Below are 11855 nucleotides of genomic sequence, written 5' to 3'. Positions count from 1 at the left end.
GTAACCGAAGGTTGCAAGTTCAAACCCCCGAGCTGACAAGGTACAAATCTGTCGATCTGCCCCTGAACAGGCAGTTAACCCACTGTTCCTAGGCCGTCATTGAAAATAAGAATTTGTTCTTAACTGACTTGCCTGGTAAAATAAAATAAATAAATAAAAAATTACATGAAGAGCAATGACAGGTATGGGCCTACAGGATATTTAAATCTATATTTTTTACCTTTATTTAACTAGGCAAGTCAGTTAAGAACAAATTATATTCACAATGACCAGCCTGAGGACATTGACAGGTATGGGCCATAAAGTCAGTTACATGACCAGCCTGAGGACATCGACAGGTATGGGCCATACAGTCAGTTACATGACCAGCCTGAGGACATTGACAGGTATGGGCCATACAGTAGGTTACATGACCAGCCTGAGGACATTGACAGGTATGGGCCATACAGTCGGTTACATGACCAGCCTGAGGACATTGACAGGTATGGGCCATACAGTAGGTTACATGACCAGCCTGGGGACATCGACAGGTATGGGCTATACAGTCAGTTACATGACCAGCCTGAGGACATTGACAGGTATGGGCCATACAGTCAGTTACATGACCAGCCTGAGGACATTGACAGGTATGGGCCATACAGTAGGTTACATGACCAGCCTGGGGACATCGACAGGTATGGGCCATACAGTCGGTTACATGACCAGCCTGAGGACATTGACAGGTATGGGCCATACAGTCAGTTACATGACCAGCCTGAGGACATTGACAGGTATGGGGCCATACAGTCAGTTACATGACCAGCCTGAGGACATTGACAGGTATGGGCCATACAGTCAGTTACATGACCAGCCTGAGGACATTGACAGGTATGGGCCATACAGTCGGTTACATGACCAGCCTGAGGACATTGACAGGTATGGGCCATACAGTCAGTTACATGACCAGCCTGAGGACATTGACAGGTATAGGCCATACAGTCGGTTACATGACCAGCCTGAGGACATTGACAGATATTGGCCATACAGTAGGTTACATGACCAGCCTGAGGACATCGACAGGTATGGGCTATACAGTAGGCTACATGACCAGCCTGAGGACATTGACAGGTATGGGCTATACAGTAAGCTACATGACCAGCCTGAGGACATTGACAGGTATGGGCCATACAGTCAGTTACATGACCAGCCTGAGGACATTGACAGGTATGGGCCATACAGTCAGTTACATGACCAGCCTGAGGACATTGACAGGTATGGGCCATACAGTAGGTTACATGACCAGCCTGAGGACATTGACAGGTATGGGCCATACAGTAGGTTACATGACCAGGTATGAGTAATTGAAGTCTGGTTGGTTAATGGTCATGGTCATTAATAATGGTCATTACTGCATCAGGAGAACCTATTCTAGGCGTTTGAGGTAAACACTAGTCTGACTTTAGCCTGGAGCCTGTTTTTAGCGTAAGGATGAGCTTTATTAAGAGGATCCATTTTACAGGATCTCACAAAAAAACTACCAAAATAACTCAAACACTCATGGCTTTAGCAGTAAAACACATGTTGATCAAATCAGCAACATTGTGAGGTTAGCAAGGTCAGATGTACAACAATTAGTAGATGATACTGTAGTGTGGCTATAGAGAGGAAATACGTGCATTTGCTGATCTGGCAACAGAAACTGTGGGCCAGAAAGACAAGCAGGCAGGATATGGCCCCTCACCTTTGAGCCTGTGGAAGTGGACGGGACATCACTCTTGATGCTCTTGCTGTCCTCCTCTGTGGACTCACTGCGCACCGTGGGGGTCATTGTGGGGCCAGCCAATCAGCCACCTTGCTCTCAGAGGCCATCATGGCGGCCTGTAGGGTGCTGAGGTCCTTGCTCCCCGGCTGGGGGCCTTCTTAGGCCGGGGACGGTGGTCCGGAGTCAGTTTGGACACATGGTCCTTAATCCTGACCTTGCCAGGAGATGTCATCAAACTCGATGGTGAAGGCGTGAGGTGAGGCGTGGCCCTGAGCGCTACTGAGCGGTGGTAGCAGCAGCCCTCAGTGTCTTTAGTAGGGATTTCATGAATGCTGTCCTCAGCCATCTGAGACTCCTGGTAGGAATCTCAGCAGCTGGGCTCAGGACCCAGACCATCCTCCATAGGCCTCTCACTCCTCTTAGGCTCTCTGCCATCTGTAGGTTCACAAAGAGGAGAACACTGGGGATCAGTATCTAGAGGTCAGAGGTTACGGGCCCTAAAATGGGCCGCTCAGCTGTGTCTGTTCTGAGTCTCAGCATAAGTCTGAATCCGTGTCTGCGGCCCTGGCAGAACACAGCCCTCTCTTTATTTATGTAACCTGTATTTAACTAGGCAAGTCAGTTAAACAACAGATTCTTCTTTACAATGACGACCTACCAAAAGGCTAAAGGCATCCTGCAGGGACAGGGGCAGGGATTAAAATCTAAAATACAGGACAAAACACACATCACGACAAGAGAGACACCACTACATTACATAAAGAGAGGCCTAAGACAACAACACAGCATGGTAGCAACACAACATGACAACGACATGGTAGCAACACAACATGGCAGCAGCACAACATGGTAGCAGCACAAAACATGGTACAAACATTATTGGGCACAGACAATAGCACAAATGCAAGGTACAGACAATACATCATGCGAAGCAGCCACAACTGTCAGTAAGAAGGGTTGAGATAAAATGGTCCAGTTTGAGTGTTTGTTGCAGCTCGTTCCAGTCTCTAGCTGCAGCGAAATGAAAAGACGAGCGACCCAGGAATGTGTGTGCTTTGGGGACCTTTAATAAATGTGACTGGAAGGAATGGGTGTTGTATGTAGAGGATGAGGGGCTGCAGTAGCTATCTCAGATAGGGGGGAGTGAGGCCTAAGAGTGTTTTATAAACAAGCATCAACCAGTGTGACTTGCGATGAGCATACAGAGATGACCAGTTTACAGAGGAGTATAGTGTGCAGTGACGTGTCCTATAAGGAGCATTGGTGGCAAACAGGTCAGGCTGTGCTGAGCCAGGCAGACAGGCACAAAGCCAGTGTAGTGTAACTTACTTAATAATGATTGTGTAACTTCCTTTGATTATGTGGCAAGGCATTATGGCATATGTGTAGACCATCTAGTTTATACATATGACAAAGTGGAGCAGCTGAGTTGTTCTTGAAAGTACAAAGTTGTTTTGTACATTCCTCTCATTTCTCTATGTAGTAAGGGAACAATATCAAAGTCAAATATTCAAGAGTATAATACCTACTGGGATTCAGGAGCCCCCAATGAGGCCACATCTTTCTCGGAAGTTATATCTTTCAATTCAACTTGAAAGTAAGTCATGTTTGTATATCTTTGAAAACAGATAAGCTCCTGAAAGCATGACTGCAAATATCTGTGGCTTTCAACAAAGTAAAAAATGGAGTGAAATGAGACATAACGTTGTCCATTTAGAGAACTATATTCAAACTGATACCCCCTTTTGCATCAGGTCCTAGATTATAGTCCCCAACAGGTCTGGTGGTCAATAAGGCTTTCAGGTTTCATCCTATCAAAGAAATACCCACTGCTTCCACAAACAAGACCACCACAACTGTCTTAGAACCTCTCCTTTTTTAAATAAATACTACCACCCTTCCTCTAAAGATTTCATGATGAATCATGTGACTCAATTCTAAAGCACTGAGGGTCACGGTGGTCATTCATTTAACAGGAACACTGTACATTAGAGCAGTGGTTCCCAACATTTTTCGGTTACAATACCACCAACTGAATTTTGATTTGTCCTGAAGTACCGCCTCATGTGCATTTTACCAACAGGTCTATGGTCTCATGAGTCTACTCAAGTACCCCCTGCGGATAGGCCAAGTACCCCCTGCGGATAGGCCAAGTACCCCCTGCGGATAGGCCAAGTACCCCCTGCGGATAGGCCAAGTACCCCCAGGGGTCATTAGAGTACATGAGACACACACACACAATAACGAACAACACCCATATTAATACATATTCCTGACAGAGCATTACTAACAACACCCATATTAATACATATTCCTGACAGAGCATTACTAACAACACCCATATTAATACATATTCCTGGCAGAGCATTACTAACAACACCCATATTAATACATATTCCTGACAGATCATTACTAACAAAACCCATATTAATACATATTCCTGACAGAGCATTACTAACACCACCCATATTAACACATATTCCTGACAGAGCATTAACAACACCCATAGTAATACATATTCCTGGCAGAGCATTACTAACACCACCCATACTAATACATATTCCTGACAGAGCATTACTAACAACACCCATATTAATACATATTCCTGGCAGAGCATTACTAACAACACCCATATTAATACATATTCCTGGCAGAGCATTACTAACAACACCCATATTAATACATATTCTGACAGAGCATTACTAACAACACCCATATTAATACATATTCCTGACAGAGCATTACTAACAACACCCATAGTAATACATATTCCTGACAGAGCATTACTAACACCACCCATATTAATACATATTCCTGACAGAGCATTACTAACAACACCCATATTAATACATATTCCTGACAGAGCATTACTAACACCACCCATATTAATACATATTCCTGACAGAGCATTACTAACAACACCCATATTAATACATATTCCTGGCAGAGCATTACTAACACCACCCATATTAATACATATTCCTGACAGAGCATTACTAACAACACCCATATTAATACATATTCCTGACAGAGCATTACTAACAACACCCATGTTAATACATATTCCTGACAGAGCATTACTAACAGCACCCATACTAATACATATTTATGACAGAGCATTACTAACACCACCCATATTAATACATATTCCTGACAGAACATTACTAACAACACCCATATTAATACATATTCCTGACAGAGCATTACTAACAACACCCATATTAATACATATTCCTGACAGAGATTACTAACACCCATATTAATACATATTCCTGGCAGCATTACTAACACCACCCATACTAATACATATTCCTGACAGAGCATTACTAACACCACCCATGTTAATACAAATTCCTGACAGAGCATTAATAACAACACACATATTAATACATATTTGACAGAGCATTACTAACACCACCCATATTAATACATATTCCTGACAGAGCATTAATAACACCACCCATATTAATACATATTTATGACAGAGCATTACTAACACCACCCATATTAATACATATTCCTGACAGAGCATTACTAACACCACCCATATTAATACATATTCCTGACAGAGCATTACTAACACCACCCATATTAATACATATTCCTGACAGAGCATTACTAACAGCACCCATACTCAATACATATTTAAGACCATTACATATTAATACATATTCCTGACAGAACATTACTAACAACACACATATTAATACATATTCTGCAGAGCATTACTAACACCACCCATATTAATACATATTCCCGACAGAGCATTACTAACACCACCCATATTAATACATATTCCTGACAGAGCATTACTAACAACACCCATATTAATACATATTCCTGGCAGAGCATTACTAACAACACCCATGTTAATACATATTCCTGACAGAGCATTACTAACACCACCCATATTAATACATATTCCTGACAGAGCATTACTAACACCACCCATATTAATACATATTCCTGACAGAGCATTACTAACAACACCCATATTAATACATATTCCTGGCAGAGCATTACTAACACCACCCATATTAATACATATTCCTGACAGAGCATTACTAACACCACCCATATTAATACATATTCCTGACAGAGCATTACTAACAACACCCATAGTAATACATATTCCTGACAGAGCATTACTAACAACACACATATTAATACATATTCCTGACAGAGCATTACTAACAACACCCATATTAATACATATTCCTGACAGAGCATTACTAACAACACCCATATTAATACATATTCCTGACAGAGCATTACTAACAACACCCATATTAATACATATTCCTGACAGAGCATTACTAACAACACACATATTAATACATATTCCTGACAGAGCATTACTAACAACACCCATATTAATACATATTCCTGACAGAGCATTACTAACAACACCCATATTAATACATATTCCTGGCAGAGCATTACTAACAACACCCATATTAATACATATTCCTGGCAGAGCATTAGTAACACCACCCATATTAATACATATTCCTGACAGAGCATTACTAACAACACCCATATTAATACATATTCCTGGCAGAGCATTACTAACACCACCCATATTAATACATATTCCTGGCAGAGCATTACTAACAACACCCATATTAATACATATTCCTGACAGAGCATTACTAACAACACCCATAGTAATACATATTCCTGGCAGAGCATTACTAACAACACCCATAGTAATACATATTCCTGGCAGAGCATTACTAACACCACCCATATTAATACATATTCCTGACAGAGCATTACTAACAACACCCATATTAATACATATTCCTGACAGAGCATTACTAACACCACCCATATTAATACATATTCCTGGCAGAGCATTACTAACACCACCCATATTAATACATATTCCTGACAGAGCATTACTAACAACACCCATATTAATACATATTCCTGACAGAGCATTACTAACAACACCCATATTAATACATATTCCTGACAGAGCATTACTAACACCACCCATATTAATACATATTCCTGACAGAGCATTACTAACACCACCCATATTAATACATATTCCTGACAGAGCATTACTAACAACACACATATTAATACATATTCCTGACAGAGCATTACTAACAACACCCATATTAATACATATTCCTGACAGAGCATTACTAACAACACCCATATTAATACATATTCCTGGCAGAGCATTACTAACAACACCCATATTAATACATATTCCTGGCAGAGCATTACTAACACCACCCATATTAATACATATTCCTGACAGAGCATTACTAACAACACCCATATTAATACATATTCCTGACAGAGCATTACTAACAACACCCATATTAATACATATTCCTGGCAGAGCATTACTAACAACACCCATATTAATACATATTCCTGACAGAGCATTACTAACAACACCCATATTAATACATATTCCTGACAGAGCATTACTAACAACAACCATATTAATACATATTCCTGACAGAGCATTACTAACACCACCCATATTAATACATATTCATGACAGAGCATTACTAACACCACCCATATTAATACATATTCCTGGCAGAGCATTACTAACACCACCCATATTAATACATATTCCTGGCAGAGCATTACTAACAACACCCATATTAATACATATTCCTGGCAGAGCATTACTAACACCACCCATATTAATACATATTCCTGACAGAGCATTACTAACAACACCCATATTAATACATATTCCTGACAGAGCATTACTAACACCACCCATATTAATACATATTCCTGGCAGAGCATTACTAACAACACCCATATTAATACATATTCCTGACAGAGCATTACTAACACCACCCATATTAATACATATTCCTGGCAGAGCATTACTAACAACACCCATATTAATACATATTCCTGGCAGAGCATTACTAACACCACCCATATTAATAAATATTCCTGACAGAGCATTACTAACAACACCCATATTAATACATATTCCTGACAGAGCATTACTAACAACACCTATATTAATACATATTCCTGGCAGAGCATTACTAACACCACCCATATTAATACATATTCCTGGCAGAGCATTACTAACAACACCCATATTAATACATATTCCTGGCAGAGCATTACTAACAACACCCATATTAATACATATTCCTGGCAGAGCATTACTAACAACACCCATATTAATACATATTCCTGACAGAGCATTACTAACACCACCCATATTAATACATATTCCTGACAGAGCATTACTAACAACACCCATATTAATACATATTCCTGTCAGAGCATTACTAACAACACCCATATTAATACATATTCCTGACAGAGCATTACTAACACCACCCATATTAATACATATTCCTGGCAGAGCATTACTAACAACACCCATATTAATACATATTCCTGACAGAGCATTACTAACACCACCCATATTAATACATATTCCTGACAGAGCATTACTAACACCACCCATATTAATACATATTCCTGACAGAGCATTACTAACACCACACTATTAATACATATTCCTGACAGAGCATTACTAACACCACCCATATTAATACATATTCCTGGCAGAGCATTAATAACAACACACATATTAATACATATTTATGACAGAGCATTAATAACACCACCCATATTAATACAAATTCATGACAGAGCATTAATAACAACACACATATTAATACATATTTATGACAGAGCATTACTAACAACACCCATATTAATACAAATTTATGACAGAGCATTACTAACGCCACCCATGTTAATACAAATTCATGACAGAGCATTAATAACAACACACATATTAATACATATTTATGACAGAGCATTACTAACACCACCCATATTAATACAAATTTATGACAGAGCATTACTAACAACACCCATATTAATACATATTCCTGACAGAGCATTACTAACACCACCCATATTAATACATATTCCTGACAGAGCATTTACTAACACCACCCATAGGTCATCTAATGTACAGTACATTTAATTAATCATGTCCTAGAGTAGCTCATCTAATATCCTCTACATTTAATTAATCATTTTCTCTCGTAGCTCATCTAATGTACTGAAACATGTGTGCATGCATCTGATCATCTTGCCAACATTTGGAACATATAATTTCATACTTCAGATTTGATGAGGCGGCAGGGTAGCCTAGTGGTTAGAGTTTTGGACTATTAACCGCAAGGTTGTGAGTTCAAACCCCCGAGCTGACAAGGTACAAATCTGTCGTTCTGCCCCTGAACAGGCAGTTAACCCACTGTTCCCAGGCCGTCATTGAAAATAAGAATTTGTTTTTAACTTACTTGCCTGGTTAAATAAAGGTAAAAAAAGAAATGAGGTCAAGTAGGTTCTTACCTGCTGCAGAGCTGTCATGCTTCTTCCCACACGTCTTGGTCTCCTGTTTGAAGGAGTTCTCGTCGTTCTGCGTCCCCATCCCCCACCAAGATGGCTGTCCATACAGAGGTGTTCCCCGGTGCGATGTTGCTATGTCCCCTATAACACAAACACAAGAGGTTTCACACAATTTAGATTTAATGTATGACATTCGTCAAGGGGTGTTTGACTGTTCCTGAGCAGCTGCACTGTGTCTTTTTGTAAGGGGTGCGACCTGGCGGCAGAGAAGTCAGACGCAGGAGAGAAATAACTGTTTCCAACAGCGCAGTTTATTTACAAAATCCACCAGAAAACAGAATAATAAAATAAATGGGTCCATAACCCAGCACACAAGAGGACAGACGTTCACAAACACTACAATAAACAATCACCCACAAGGACATGAGGGGGAACAGAGGGGTAAACACACACCAGGACAGACGTTCACAAACACTACAATAAACAATCACCCACAAGGACATGAGGGGGAACAGAGGGGTAAACACACACCAGGACAGACGTTCACAAACACTACAATAAACAATCACCCACATGGACATGAGGGGGAACAGAGGGGTAAACACACACCAGGACAGACGTTCACAAACACTACAATAAACAATCACCCACAAGGACATGAGGGGGAACAGAGGGGTAAACACACAACATGTAATTGATGTGATTGGAACCAGGTGTGATGGAAGACAAGAAAAACCAAAGGAAAATGAAAAGACGATCAGCAATGGCCGAACGCCGCCCGAACAAGAAGAGGGACCAACTTCGGCGCAAGTCGTGTCACTTTTAATTCATCTGTCCTGGATGACGGGACTTGGAGCAATGGTTTGGCTTTAGCCGTTCCCTGACCTACATTACCCAATCAGCAGAATAATGAGGGACAAACCCATCAACACCAACCTCTGCTCCACAATCTAACTACCTTCTCCTCTCCCCACTGCCAAAGGCTTGATTTTCTAACTACCTTCTCCTCCCCCAGCCGCAAAAGGCCTGACCTAACTACCTTCTCCTCTCCCACTTTGGCTTCACCCAGATGGGATGTTTATATGGGTGTGACTTTACAGACTTTAGTTGAAGCAAGGTCTGGGACACAATGTGTAGGCCCATTTACTGCCAACTATGTCACAAACGCAAATGGAACCCAATATTCACTTCGGGCTGCAGTGTAAGCAAGCACTGACTTTGCATATGAAGAAAACCCAAATAATGCACTAATTGCAGTGTGCATTCACAGAAGACTGTGTTCAAAATGCATATATGCCTATTATTTGCTACAAGATTAGTGACAAGCCTATAAATGCTGCAAGATTGGTTAGGAGTTTTGCCTGCCTGCATAACATATCCAGTTAATCATGGTGGTGTGCTGCAGAGAGGAAAGGGAACATACAGTCTGACTGAAGAGAGGAAAGGGAACATACAGTCTGGACAGAGAGGAAAGGGAACATACAATCTGACTGCAGAGAGGAAAGGGAACATACAGCTTCCACTGAAGAGAGGAAAGGGAAGCCATACAGTCTGACTGAAGAGAGGAGGGAACATACAGTCTGACAGAGAGGAAAGGGAACATACAGTCTGACTGAAGAGAGGAAAGGGAACATACAGTCTGACTGAAGAGAGTGGTGTGAACATACAGTCTGACTGAAGAGAGGAAAGGGAACATACAGTCTGACAGAGAGGAAAGGGAACATACAGTCTGACTGCAGAGAGGAAAGGGAACATACAGTGACTGTCTGACTGCAGAGAGGAAAGGGAACATACAGTGACTGTCTGACTGCAGAGAGGAAAGGGAACATACGGTCTGACTGTCTGACTGCAGAGAGGAAAGGGAATATACAGTGACTGTCTGACTGCATAGAGGAAAGGGAACATACAGTCTGACTGCAGAGAGGAAAGGGAACATACAGTGACTGTCTGACTGCAGAGAGGAAAGGGTACATACAGTGACTGTCTGACTGCAGAGAGGAAAGGGAACATACAGTGACTGTCTGACTGCAGAGAGGAAAGGGAACATACAGTGACTGTCTGACTGCAAAGAGGAAAGGGAACATACAGTGACTGTCTGACTGCAGAGAGGAAAGGGAACATACAGTGACTGTCTGACTGCAGAGAGGAAAGGGAACATACAGTGACTGTCTGACTGCAGAGAGGAAAGGGAACATACAGTGACTGTCTGACTGCAGAGAGGAAAGGGAACATACAGTGACTGTCTGACTGCAGAGAGGAAAGGGAACATACAGTGACTGACTCTGACTGCAGAAAGAGGAAAGGAACATACAGTGACTGTCTGACTGCAGAGAGGAAAGGGAACATACGGTGACTGTCTGACTGCAGAGAGGAAAGGGAACATACAGTGACTGTCTGACTGCAAAGAGGAAAGGGAACATACAGCGACTGTCTGACTGCAGAGAGGAAAGGGAACATACAGTGACTGTCTGACTGCAGAGAGGAAAGGGAACATACGGTGACTTTCTGACTGCAAAGAGGAAAGGGAACATACAGTCTGACTGCAAAGAGGAAAGGGAACATACGGTAACTGTCTGACTGCAGAGAGGAAAGGGAACATACGGTGACTGTCTGACTGCAAAGAGGAAAGGGAACATAAGGTGACTGTCTGACTGCAGAGAGGAAAGGGAACATACAGTGACTGTCTGACTGCAGAGAGGAAAGGGAACATACGGTGACTGTCTGACTGCAGAGAGGAAAGGGA

General features: G+C 41.4%; 1 pseudogene; it reads right to left on the bottom strand.

Annotated features, from left to right (window-relative positions):
* Positions 1–1402: 1402 nt before the first annotated feature.
* On the bottom strand, positions 1403–9253 carry LOC135537022 (centrosomal protein of 170 kDa-like; annotated as a pseudogene).
* Positions 9254–11855: the final 2602 nt, after the last annotated feature.

Source organism: Oncorhynchus masou, unplaced genomic scaffold, assembly GCF_036934945.1.
Source record: "Oncorhynchus masou masou isolate Uvic2021 unplaced genomic scaffold, UVic_Omas_1.1 unplaced_scaffold_6987, whole genome shotgun sequence".
NCBI lineage: Eukaryota > Metazoa > Chordata > Actinopteri > Salmoniformes > Salmonidae > Oncorhynchus > Oncorhynchus masou.
This window is presented reverse-complemented; position numbering and strand designations above follow the sequence as displayed.